Source organism: Vitis riparia, chromosome 16, assembly GCF_004353265.1.
Source record: "Vitis riparia cultivar Riparia Gloire de Montpellier isolate 1030 chromosome 16, EGFV_Vit.rip_1.0, whole genome shotgun sequence".
NCBI classification, from domain to species: Eukaryota; Viridiplantae; Streptophyta; class Magnoliopsida; order Vitales; family Vitaceae; genus Vitis; species Vitis riparia.
This window is the reverse complement of record NC_048446.1, coordinates 5,655,709-5,670,157: the sequence shown is the minus strand read 5'-3', so window position 1 is coordinate 5,670,157 and position 14,449 is coordinate 5,655,709.

Genomic DNA, 14,449 nt, shown 5'->3' with positions numbered 1-14,449 from the left:
ACGATGGAGAAATATGAGAAAGGATTAAGGGTTAAAGTTTTGGTCAATTTCGGCAAATTTTGGGCCGAAACAGGTGAGACTCAAAGGATGGGGAGACTACATTGTTAATCCTAAACCTTGGCTTCCCACTAGTCATTTATGTATATATAGCTTAATTTACCCCCTTTAAAAAATGAAATATTAAGAATACAGAGTTAATAAAGAAATAAATATTAATTATCTTATTTTCAAATTCTATTAAAGGTGGAATAATATTTTTGTAAAGCTTTTCTTAGTATCTTTTATATGGTAATTAAATAAAATATAAATAAATTAACAAATGAAATTATAAATATTTTTTAATGAAAAATAATTATGCATATATCCAATCATGTCTTTTGTACTTTTAAATTCATGTGTTTCCATACATTTGCATGAAGAAAACCATAAATATAATAACTTAAATTTATAAAATACAAATTTCAAACCATAATCTAAAAATAATTAACATTTCATGCACTTTTTGGTCAAAGGTAGTATCTTTGAGGTACTCCTTTATAATAATATAGGTACTACCTTAAATCATCTTTAGTACTACCTTATTATTATATTTTAGAATCAATTTTAGTATTGTTCTATTGATGTTTTTATCATTTTTTAGAAGTTTTTTCTATTTCTTTTATATAGAGTATTCACTTTGATTGAATTGATTTTTTTTTAAAAAAAAAAAATTTGTTCATTACTTCTATAAAATTCACTCATTAATATTTGATAAATATCCGAAATTTTCACGTTTAGAAATGAGATAGAGCATTCAACTTGAACTCCAACAATAACCTACGAGATTACAAGAAAATATCATCAACAGGTCATCTTTTGCTTTTCGTTACCATGTTTCTACCTTAAGGCAATGAAGACTTCGCATAGGCCTGTAGGTAAATTAAATTTAAAACAGCTTTGCTAAATTTTCTAATATGGAAATATTATCATAAATTTGTGACTTATTTCTAATATTATTAAGCACCGATTGAAGAAGGCTAAGCTTGGCTTCCGTTATAACATTGGTAAATGAGTGTTTGCTTTTATGTGATGTTATCCAATTGCAAACTAGATATCACTGATTTTGTATTCATTTGTATTGATTTCATAAAATAAGTATGTGAGACCTCAGAATTCATATTGTTTTACAACATGTTGTTTAAGATGGGCTTGCTTAATTCTTTTTGTAAGCTGTTAGATTTAGTTTATGTATGTTCTAGCACATTAGTGAAGGAAACTCATTGAAGAATAAACTCGCATGCTTCGAGATTTCAGCATTTTTCCTCATTGAAATCCGGAGAAATTATGCTAAGTTTATAATGTTTGCTAAAGAATATTATAAACAAGTATACGCATTGAATAAGAAAATTTATATTGAATTTCTATACAAATATGGCTTTGAAATATGAATTAGGCTCATTTTAAGATATGCTCCAATAACTTGGTTAAAATATATATATATATATTTATAAACTTGAATAAATCCGAGCTTGACGAAAAGTTAGTATTAGATCTTGTCTTACTTTTTATTTCAGTTTTAATTGTGAAATTGTTTACAATCTTTTTTTATGAATAGTAGCATCAACAGATAATGGATAGAGTTTTTTTTTTTTTCTTTATATAATTTAGTAGACATTATTTTTTTTATTTTCCATCTTTCGAGACAAATTACAAGTGGTTAATACTATTTGTTATTGTTTTTTAGAGTATTAGAGTCCATTAGATTTGATTTTGCCTCATCGCTAAGTTGAGGTAAGCAATGATGTTTATCTCATTCCATGTATATATATTAGGATGTTTTATTTTTCTTTTGATTCTCTTTTGTTGCTTGCTTACTTAGTTTTGAGATACAAACTTTTATAATGATTTTTCAAGTTTGTTTTTGCAAGAATTGCTTGAGATTTGAAGAAGAGAAGCAGTGTTCTAAGGTTCTAAGGATGAGGTATGGAGGATTCTAGGCCATATGAAGGTTAGGATTGATTTGGTAACATCTTCATCAATTCTTGAGGAAAGCTTTGCTTTATAATGAATGGAAGCCAAATTGTAAAAAAGCACTGTAGAATTGGTTTTTTGCGTTTCCTTATATAAAAAATTCAACATTGGCTGTAATTTTGCAAAAAGATGATGAATCCATCAATCTTTTTAATTAATTTTAATTGAAATTTCTTTTGCAAAGTATGGTTTGAGATGTGCTAGAATTGGTGGACTCAAAACCTTGTCATTCATAGGGTATTGAAAATTCGACATTCCTAGAGTTATGCAAATGTGCAAAAAATTGGGTATCAGAATTTTGATACCATTTTCGATGAAGGACTTTGGTATCAAAATAAGTCAATAGCCACTTGTTCCAATGTCAAAATTTCGATAAATGGTTTTCCTATATTAATAAAACTTTGATATTTCTTATAAAATGTCCATTATCTAAGTTATTTACACGCTGAATTTATTTCCCTCATTTAATATTATATAAAGCCAATCGTGATGAACATTGGAATAATTTGAGTCTCCTTTGCATCTGATAACTGGTGTTTTTGGTTTATGAGCATTTGCATGCCAATTTCTGGAGTTTTGTTTGCAGATCATTGGTGGATAAGGTATGTACTAAAACTTGTGTTTTTCATTTCCATTGTAAACATGATTTTAGGGTTTATTCATTTTTAGTGAAATATGGCGTTGTGGTTGTGTAATATGGAATTCATACTTTTTAGTGGATGATTTTTGACATGTGGTCGTCTGTAGGTAATTCAAAGGCTAGGGATTAAGGTGGCATTTGTTTTTTCTTTAAATTTAAATAGAACTTTGAAAAGGTGAATATCAATAGTGGAATTCACCTAGGAGGAGGAGTGGGGAGGGTGTTGAATAGGTGTTTTGACCGATTAGAAAAAAAAAATTCTCAACTCAAATTAGCAAATCTTGAAACTTTTTGAATATTTTTCTTCACTTCACACATTCTCAAAAACACAAATTATAAATTACATGTACAAATGAATGCAACAACACTCCCCAATAATATTAAAATACAATTCACATGCACATGATCCAACACTCCCAAATTCAAATCAACTTAAACTAAATTAAGATAAAAACAAGATCAACATACCTCAAAATGTCAATGATCAACAATTAGAAACAACTTCAAAGATAATTCATAGTCATTTTTCTTCATCATTCAATTAAATAGTAGACAATCAAATGTATAATAAATTTCTGAAACTGAAAACTGATACTAAGAAGAGAAAAATATACAATGAGACACCATAAATTTATGTGGAAAATCTCCAAAGAGATAAAAAACTATGAGCCTACTATCAATCGAAAACATCCACTATGAAAAATAAAAACTGAATATAAAGTTTTACCTAACTCAACCAATCCTTCCTGGACCACTTGACTTGTATCTTCACTTTCAACTTCTCACATTCTTCTTTCAAAGCACATTTGAAGTTCACACTAAGCTCAATCTCAGCCTCTTCTTGAATTCACACAAGAAGAAAATGATTTTTTGCACAAAACCAAGAGCATGAGAGTTGAGTGTTTTAGAAATCAACCCATGTTCATTTTCAAAAACCCAAAAAAAAATTCTTGGAAAACTCATGGGATTTTCTTAGGAGGCAAACACCCTCAAAAAGGGGAGGAAAGAAAAGCTCTCTCACGGTTGCTGCTCTCACAGCTTCTAGAAATGGGAAAATTTTGATTTTAAATAAGAATAAAGCCCTTAATCCAAGGGTTGAAAATTGATTTTAAAAACAAGTTAGTTGGATCGATCTACACCTGCACCTGGATCGATCCAGGAATAGGGGAACAAAAGTCTTTTATAAAAAAAACATTTCTCCCAGCTTTCTTAACTCTTTTAAAGATGAAATACATGGTTGATTCACATTTAATTACCGCACACTCGGCTACATACCTCGGCCTCTTAAAGTCTTAATCTTCAAAGTCAAGTAGTTCGAAGAGGAATTGGAAAATTGAGTTAGGGAACACTTAGGAATTTTGTCCGGAATTGCCAACCTAGCTAAACACGCACAATCTTAATTTAATTTAGCTTTAAATACAACTTAATAGTATTAAGTATTAAGTATTAAGTTATTTGTTTTTATTATTTTATTTATGCTAAGTATTAATAGGATGAGGGCTATGTTGAGATTATATTTTGGTTGTTTTAAAAAGTTATTTTTAGCATTCAATAAAAAGTTAAATGTTTTGGATGTTTCTATTCAGTCAATTTTATTTTTTTAAAAATAAGTAATAAGTAAAAGAAAAGTTAAAAACAAACATCTAAAGCCCAAAAATAAATTGCATTCAATATTAAATATATATATATAAAACAAACAAACAAACACCACCTAAGAGGAAAGCCTATTTTGAACACGTTTAAAAAGTTGTAAGGGTTCAAATTGGGATTATGTGCATGAATGGATGGGTTTGTTTGAGTGATGGAAAAATAATGCTCAATTTGTACTACATAAGGTTTGATAATATGGTTCATGTGTAGAAGTATAGCATTTGAATGGATTCTATCTTAGGAAGTGCAATGAATTTCTATTTAATACATGATTGAGGTTGTTAAGGTCTTAATTTAGATGTGTATGTTGTTGTGTATTTAGGCATGTAGGTGTAGTGTTTAAAATGTGTTATAAATCTGCATTGTTTAGGGCTATTATAAAATCTAACTGCATTTTTTAAATGTCACTAAGGAGCTGTTGGATTATTCCTTTGAAAATTTAGATTCATTAACATTAAGAGAAAAAAAAAAGGCTCAATTTCAATGTTCTCAAGATTTTTAGGATCTTTGGTCATTTAAGATCAATCCAAGTTCTATGATCTCATGGTTGCATCCAAACCTAACTCTTCGGTCCTTTTATTTTAAACTCTTAATTACCTTTGAATGAATGAAATTTAACTTAGGTTTAGATGTTGACTTCTCCATCCTCCCAACTCTCATGGATTTGTTATAGGATAGATAACGATATAAAGAACTAAGATAACTAATGATCTAAAGTTACCAAGAATCACTAGCATTGACTAATATACTATTGTATCATCTCCTAATACAAACAAATATTAAAGAGTATTAAAAATTCATTATATATTCTTTAAATCATTTACTAATCTTATTGTTTAATCATTTAATTACCCATTGCTCCTCCTAATCTCTAAACATAGGTTTTTAGGCTTTACACCAAATGATGACTTTTAGACTCTCATGGAGGTGCTGTCAACACGTAATCCATAGAAGTAAAAGAAAAAAGAAAAAAAAGACCAAAAAAAAAACATTATTGAATCAAAAGAAACTAAAAGCACCAACTGAATTAAATGCAAGAAGAAAAGAAAACCAAAGTCTTCAATGTCTTCTCTAAAAACAATTCTCTCTAAATGCTAAAACTAAGAGAGTTTAAATAGTATTGCATTACCTTAACATGTGTCACCTTCTAATTGATCACTTATTAAAAAAAATTACAATAAAGTGTACTAAAATGAAGGAATATTTCGAGCATTAAATGTTAAAGGTCCTTTTTGAATTGGATGGAGCTGAAAATTAGTACATTTGAAATGGATGGAGGCTTGATTCTAGCATGGCAGCCTTAAATTCAAAATTGAGGTGGAATTTGAAATGATTTTGTATTCATAAGTCGAAATTGGGATACTATTTGTATTAATCTCCAAGTGGTAGGGGCTGAACATGAAATGGTCGAGCATTTCATATTCAGCTTGTGTCTTCTTGTCTTTCTTAAAACTTTTGAATTCAAATTGAGCTTCTACCAATCTGCTTCTTACATTCCTTTTTCTTGTTTAAACTTTGAAATTGCCAAAAACCATCTGGAATTGCATATATCAATTTCAAATTTAGCATTATCCTTTATGTAGCTTTGCTTCAATTGATTATATCTTCCTCATTTTAATTGTAATTTGAGAAATCTTTGAAGTGTTGGATTCCTGACTTTTGAAGCACCAAATCCATTTGTGACTTGCAGCAGAAAAACCACCAGAAACTTCCCAAAATTCCATTCAAACTCAATGCTGATTTCCTTTAACTTTAATCATCTTGCTTTTTCGATTATGAATTCTTACTCTAACTAATTAAATATTTCACATGATTGCATTCCCCTTAACCATCCTCACAGTCTTTGTTTCTCATCTTTCATATGCCTTCTTGGCTTATCTTGAGTCTCACCTTCTTCCAAAAATCTCAAATCTATTTTTTTTTTTTTTTTAATGTCTGCCCCCTATTTTATGCTTTGGTTGAATGTGACTTTTTCAATCATATTTTATTTAGATACCTATATACACCCACATTTTCTTGAAGAATCTTATCCTAGACACCCTGCATCATCTCATCATTTCTCCATGACTATTAACCCTTAAGAGAAATTAAGCAACACCTGATTCTTATCAAGTATTATAATATATTAACCTTGCACTTGGGGACTTGACACTTTCATAGCATTCTAACCATTTATTACATACCCAACCATTGAAAAGAAACCAACAAGCACTTTTATGTTTGGAAATTGAGTCTAGAGACCCATTTGCACATATCTTAAGTGCTTAATGATTGAGAGCCATTTGGATTGGAAATAACTATTGTTAAATCCCTAATTCTATGATTTGACAACCAAATTAGTGGTGGGAGCTTCAAGTATAACAATATAGCAAGGTCTAATTCACAAGTGCGACACATTGAGTTTGAATAAAATGGTCTATGTTGAAAATTATCCAATTGAAACACCTTTATATAATATCAGCAATAATAAGTTAATTGAGGGCCATTTCAAGAAATAAGGGAGCCCAAGGGATCACAGAATCCTCCTCTATTTTGAAAGTCTTTTTTATTCAACTTCTACCTAGTTTGCTCAAGGTTCTCCTTTGTTTTCAACAAAATTCATAATTTCATGATTTTTCAAGTAGTTAAGATAAAGAGTTTATGTCAAACATTTTCATTAATTCATCTTTCAAATATTTCCATTTCTCTTGCGTCCCTAAGGTCATCTCCTTATGATTTGACACACGATTCACCAAGAAATATATTTGGGGATATTGGACTTTGGTATACATATTTGAAAGTAGTAACATAAAAAGTTGCCTTAGTCTATTTAATATGGAGGTGAATTTATTCCCTTAGAGAAGGAAAATTTTGAGGTTGAGTGGCTTGAAAGCCTTTTAACATATATCTTTCCATGGACGAGACTAGCACCATTATTGTCCATGCCTTGCGATAGTCGTGCTATAATAGCCAAGGCTAATGACAATATATAGAATGAAAATAAGAAACATACACACCTCAGGCATAATATTATGCACCAATAGCTTTCGAATAAGGATCATAACCAGTATTTTCTAAAGTAAGAGTTGGATTTGACAAATCCTTTAACAATACAAATTGAATAAGAAATAAAGAGGGTGAGACTGGTGTCTAGTATAAAGTCATGAGTATCAATCGTAACCTAGCTTGCATGAAAGGATATCCGAAGAAGTAGGTGCATATGAGTAAATAACAATTTACTTGTTAAATGTGTTGTGCACAATCATTTATTTATAGATGAGTTCATACCTATGATGTAGATAGTGCATATATATTTTGCAACAGTTGAGGAAGAGTACATACTCTTAATAGATACCCATTCCTTATGAGTGGTGTGTTTAATTGCATGACACAAAACACTTGCTAGAGCCTATGAGAGATAAAACAATGTGGATCAAGGTTCCTCCATAGTAAGAATCATTGCTTCATAGAAAATTTATTTTTCACCAACATTTTGTGGTTCATAACTCCTCATCCTAAGGATGATTTGTAGCTTAAAGATACCTATTTTGATGCATTGGATACTTTCATTCCTCCAAACATCATACTCTTTTTTGTATCAGTTGACATAAGCAATTGTGAACACACGATTTCATTCATAAGCTGATATATAAATATTACAATTTTAGGTACATTGCTGTTGAGTCAATACCAAACCCAACTAACACATCTAGCTTTTTCAAAAACAAATTCCACAAAATACGGATCCTACTGTTAACAAAAGATACAAAAGACTTCTTTAAGTATCTATAAAATTCTCAAATTCTAACACTCCTCCTTGAGAATTTTCTTAGAGACTCCAAGCCTTGATCTTAGCTCTTCGAACTTGGCTTTGGAAAGTGCCTTAGTTAATATGTCAGCAATCTGATTTTCTGAGCAACAATGCACCAGATTGACTTCACCATTCTTCTCAGCTTCTCTAATTGCATGAAACTTCACATTTATGTGTTTGGTTTTTCCATGCTGCACAGGGTTTTTTGCAATAGCAATGGCTGACTTGTTGTCAACCCAAATTACAGTAGCATCTGCTTGGTTTTGCCCCAAATCAGTCAGCAGTTTCCTTAGCCAAATAGCTTGGTTTGCAGCTGCTGCTGCAGAAATATACTCAGCTTCTGCTGAGGATTGAGCCACAACCTCTTGTTTTTTTGAATTCCATGAAAAAACTCCACTACCAAATGAGAAAGCATAACCAGAAGTGCTTTTGGAATCATCTAAACTTCCTGCCCAGTCACTGTCTGCATATCCTTGGAGTTCTTTACTTTCTTTCTTAACAAACCACAAACCATAGTCAAAAGTACCTCTAATGTACCTTAGAACTCTCTTAGCTACCCCAAAATGAATTTTACTAGGTGAGTGCATAAACCTTGAGAGTAGGCTTGCTGAGAACATTAAATCTGGCCTTGTAGCAGATAAGTAGAGCAGACTACCTATTAGGCTTCTGTAAATGGAGGCATCTGCTTTGATGTCAACTTCATTCTTTGATAATTTCTCATTCACAACCAAAGGAGTTGCTACAGATTTGGATCTTTCCATATGAAACTTCTTCAAAACCTTCAGAGCATACTTCTGTTGTGAGATGAAGATTCCAGCTTCACATTGGTGAATTTCCATGCCCAAAAAATATTTCATCTCACCCAAATTGGACATTTCAAACTCACTTTCCATCTGCACCATGAATTGCTTCAAGATTTTTGAATTACAACCTGTAACAGCAGGTCATCTACATACAAAGAGACAATAAGCTGAACTTCTTCTTGAACCTTCAACACATATAGAGTGGCTTCACTTTCACTTCTTTTAAATCCTTGCTGCAGCAGATAGGCATCAATTCTACTATACCAAGCTCTTGGTGCTTGTTTCAAGCCATAGAGAGCTTTGTGGAGCTTGTAAATTTTGTCTTCACAACCTGAAACTTGAAATCCTTCTGGTTGCTCAACATAAATATCTTCTTCAAGCACACCATTTAGAAAGGCAGACTTCACATCAAGATGATGAATTTTCCAGCCCATCTTTGTTGCTAAAGCCACCAGAAGCCTTATAGTATCATGCCTAGCCACTGGAGCAAAGGTATTTGAAAAATCAACACCATACTCTTGAGAATAGCCCTTTACAACCAATCTAGCCTTAAGTTTGTTTACAGAACCATCTGAGTTATATTTGATTCTGAAAACCCACTTAACTCCAATTATCTTTTGATTTTTGGGTCTATCAACCAGCTCCCAAGTTCCATTTTTCTTTATCATTTTTAGCTCCTCCTCCATTGCAACTCTCCACCCATTTTCTTTAGCAGCTTCATCATAACATGTTGGCTCCTGTAATGCTACATCACATCTCTCATATATTTCATCAAGTAACCTTGTTCCTCTTACTGGAACATCATCTAAGTTATCAGCACCAACTTCATCTTCAGTTTCTTCTGGAATTTGGGGAATGGTTACCCCAATTTGATCAACATCTTCTACTTCTATCTCATTTTTCTCCCAGTTCCATACTGCTGCTTCATCAACTTTGATGTCCCTGCTAACCATTATTTTTTTTGTTTTCAAATTGAAAACTCTATAGCCCTTGGAGGTTGAGCTATATCCCAGGAAGATTCCCATTTCAGCTTTGTAGTCCAACTTGTCTCTTTTCACATCTGGCACATGAGTGTAACACAAACTCCCAAATACTTTCAAGTGCTCCACAGCTGGTTAACTCCATACCAAGCCTCAAATGAAGTTTTATTCTTCACAGCTTTGGTTGGAAGTCTGTTCAACAAATACACAGCTGTGTTAACAGCTTCTGCCCAGAAACACTTGGGCATTTTCTTTTCAAATAGCAGACACCTTGTCATCTCCATAATGGTTCTATTCTTCCTCTCACTCACTCCATTTTGTTGAGGGGAGTAAGTGACAGTCAACTGATGTACAATTCCAGCTTCAACACAAAACCTGTCAAACTTGTTTGATGTATATTCAGTCCCATTATCCGATCTTATTACCTTAATGCTGCAATTTGCTTGATTTTCTACAAGGCCTTGAAATTCTGAAACACACCAGCCACTTCTGATTTTTGCTTCATAAAGAAAACCCAACACATCCTTGTTTTATCATCTATGAACAGGATGAAATACCTGTTTCCATTCAGCGAGGGTGTCTTCATTGGTCCACACACATCAGTATGGATCAATTGCAACCTTTCTGAAGCTCTCCAAGCCTTGTTTACAGGAAACGACAATCTACTTTGCTTCCCAAATTGACAGACTTGACACACATTTTTTTCATCACAAATGACAGGTAGGCCTCGTGTTAAGCCTTTCTGATGCAAGTGTTTAAGTGCAGCATAATGAAAATGGCCAAATCTCTTGTGCCACAACACAGACTCATCAACAACAGTGGTATAGGCATGCAAATTAGTCTCTTTCCACTTAATTGGAAAGCTTTTGTCTTTCATTTTTACAGTCATCAACTTACAACCAACATTATCAACAACGGTGCAGGACATTTTTTGAAAATGCAAAGAATAATTCTTCTCTAGCATTTGACCCACACTTAATAAGCTTTGACTAATTTCAGGCACAAACAACACATCTGAGATATATTTAATACCCGTTGGAGTCTCAACAGCAACAACTCCCTTGCCCTTGACATCAACCAAATCTCCATTTCCAATCTTCACTTTCGACTTATATGATTGATCCAACTCCTTGAAATAGCTCAATTCAGGAGTCATGTGTTTGTACAACCACTGTCAATAAGCCAAGTTTCTGTGCAGCTGCTCGTTGCATGACTTGTAACAATAAACAATTGCTCCTGTTGCTGCTGATTTTCAACCATTTGTGTTGTTGTCCTTGCTCCCCTTGCTGATCATTTTTATTCTTGCATACCTTCTCTACATGACCAAATTGCTTGCATGATCTGCATTGTACACTTGGCCTATACCAACAAAAATTCTCTGAATGACTCTGTTTCTTGCAGTGAGGACATGGAGGATATCTCTTCTTGCCACCACTTTTCCTTCCTTGGCCCTCATTCTTCTCTTTATCTTTCTTCTCACCAGATTGCTTTTTCTCTCTGCCTTGAGAAGCTTTTCTTTTTGCAGTGCAAGAAAAGCTTCTTCATTGCTTTCTTCCTGTCTCATTGATCTCCTCTGTTCTTGAGCTTGAAAAGCATGAACAAGCTCAGCCAAGGAAATTTTGGTTAAATCCTTTGAGTCTTCAAGTGAAGAGATCTTGGACTCAAATCTTTCAGGCAAGCTCACTAGAACTTTCTCTACAACCCTTTGGTCTGTTAGATCCTCACCAAGAAGCCGGATTTTGTTAACAACTTCCATGAGCCTGTCTACATATTCTTTGATGAACTCATTGTCTTTCATCCTCAAAACTTCAAATTGCCTCTTCAGATTCAGAATCTGCATTTGCCTAGTTCTGTCACTCCCCAAATACATCTCCTTGAGCTTGTCCCACGCCTCTTTTGGTGTTTCGCAAGCCATAATCCTTGTGAAAATTGGTTTTGAGACAGCAGCATGGATGTAAGATAAAGCTCTTGGAGCTTTAGCTTCTTCTTCTTCATGAGCCCTGATTTGATTGAGGGTTGGATTGTTTCCCAAAGGCTGTACTTGCCTTTCAGTTTCAACCCACTGCCACAAACCAAGACCTCTCAGGTAAGCTTTCATCTTAACAGCCCAAACTTGATAGTTTTCACCATTGAAAACTGGGGTTGAAAGAGCAGACGTATTGCTGGAAGCCATGAGGGTTTTTAGAGAAAGCCTTGCCGGTGGTTTTTTTTTTTTTTTACTCACAGGTCCTATTAAGATCTTTTTGGTGCTCTGATACCATGTGAACACACGATTTCATTCATAAGCTGATATATAAATATTACAATTTTAGGTACATTGCTGTTGAGTCAATACCAAACCCAACTAACACATCTAGCTTTTTCAAAAACAAATTCCACAAAATACGGATCCTACTGTTAACAAAAGATACAAAAGACTTCTTTAAGTATCTATAAAATTCTCAAATTCTAACAGCAATCCATGGTGATAGTTCGAAGATGTGGAATTAATGCAAGCCAAAAAGTAGTTTTTATTGACTCTTACTTGCTTCCCTCATGGAGAGATTGTGTGGAGGTCTATGCGTGCATGAAGTCCAAGCCCACCGAGTGAAAATTTTGGGGAGACCGAATCTGGAAACCATTACCCCTCCACCTCTCTTTCCTGAGTTTGGCCCTTTCGGGTGCACCAAAATAGGGTTACTATTTTCTCGAATTGGTTTAACACATTTTAGCCCCAATTATATTTTATTTTAATTTAAAAGGGCCAAGTATTAAACAATCTTAGTCGTTGATTTTGACATGTTTATCTTCAAGAGAAGATTTTGCACCATCTCCTTCTGTTGCAACCAGTTTGGTGATTAAGTAATTAAAAAAGACATTCTTTAAACTCCTTTAGTAAAAAATAACCATCATAGTGAAAACTCAAAGAGAAAAAAAAACTAATATCCATTACTGCTCATGGTTGGAGTGCAGAGGCTCTATTAACTACTTCAACTATTTTGCAACCCTCCTTTCCTAAAATTCAATCTTCTATTTTGTGGAGGAACGCTCTTCAATACCCATGTTACTGCTCATGGTTGGAGTGCATCATAGATAGTAGTTTTTATGCCCTAGAGATAGATCGTCCTTGCTCACCCTGTTATGTTGAGATATAATCTTAGAGGAAGAGAAATCTACTTTAGAGAAATGGTTACACAAATTGACATATGAGTATCTAATTATATGATATGAAGGGGAGGAAGAAGCTACCTTCTATTGGGGTATTTTCATGGTAAATCTGGTATTGGGATAAGGAAAATTCCTCTATATACTATATACCACATTACAAATCTTTGATTTAAGATTCAAATTCAATTTAGGAGAGTTCGGTGGTGTTTGTTTTTTTTACTTAATTATAAATAGAACCTTAATACTTAATAGTGTTAAATATTATATTGTTTGTTTTTATAGTATTTTATTTCTATTAAGTATTAAAAAGTAAAAACAAAAACTAATATTTTTTTTTTCTATTTAAAAAAAACAGTATATTTTGGTTTTTTATATTCAGTAAAAAGTTTATAATAAGTCATGAAAAAAGTAGAAAAACAAACAACCTAAATTCTAAAAATAAATTGCTTTAGAAAAAAGTCAAAAAAACAAACACCACCTTCATTTGGAGTTCTATAGAGCAAGTTATATTCAGTTTTCCGTAGATAGGTCCAGCTGTCCAGTGCTACTCGAGAATCGGAAAAGTTCTACTTCTTAGGTATATTACAGTGGAATTCCTGATCTGATGAGTTAGACTTGTTACTTTTTACCTAGAGACTATAATTTTGTAAGTCGTTCTTGCTTGGAGGGTTTTTCCAAGTTATCAAAATTGGAAGTCAAAAAGAGAGAAAGCTGATTGAGGATGAGCAGAGGCTTTGGATGATTGTCTGATAACTCTACATCACTTGTGGACTACTTTGTATGGTGATTGAATCTGTATCCCTTAGCCAAGGATTGAATCTATTGAGTTCTTTCTTTTCTTGTTATCTCGGTGCATCACACATCAACCAATCTCGATAAGCTTTCCTGTTTAGACTTCAGTTTTTCATTTTTAGATTTTTGTTCTATATGCATTTTTTCCCCAGTGATTATTTGCCTATGCTCACTAGGGTTGCCCTGGTGTTAAACTATTGTTTCCAACAACTACAATCTAAAACGTGAAATCATGGTGAAACTTTTCATCGATCAGTTTCATGTGCTGATGCCATAAACCAACAGAGAGTACGTTGCCTTAAAATCCATGGAATCTCACTTTCTAAAAGTGAATCTTGACCCATAGAAATCGAACCAGTTCAGTTACAAGAAGTGTATATCGCATTGTGGCTTACACAGCTTTTAAGAAGTACAAGACAAATTCAAAGTGACCCACTGTGGAAACACACCTCCAATATATGGATGCAACTCTGATACTTGTCCTCATACAATGTGTGGATCATTATCTTTGAGACTTTATATGGTCTTCCTTCAGGGTACTGACAATGTTGCTAACCATATCTACCGGTTAGCCGTCAGGTGCTTTCTTCTCTAAAATCCCCTTGACTTCCAACATGGCTGCAATAAATTAATAATA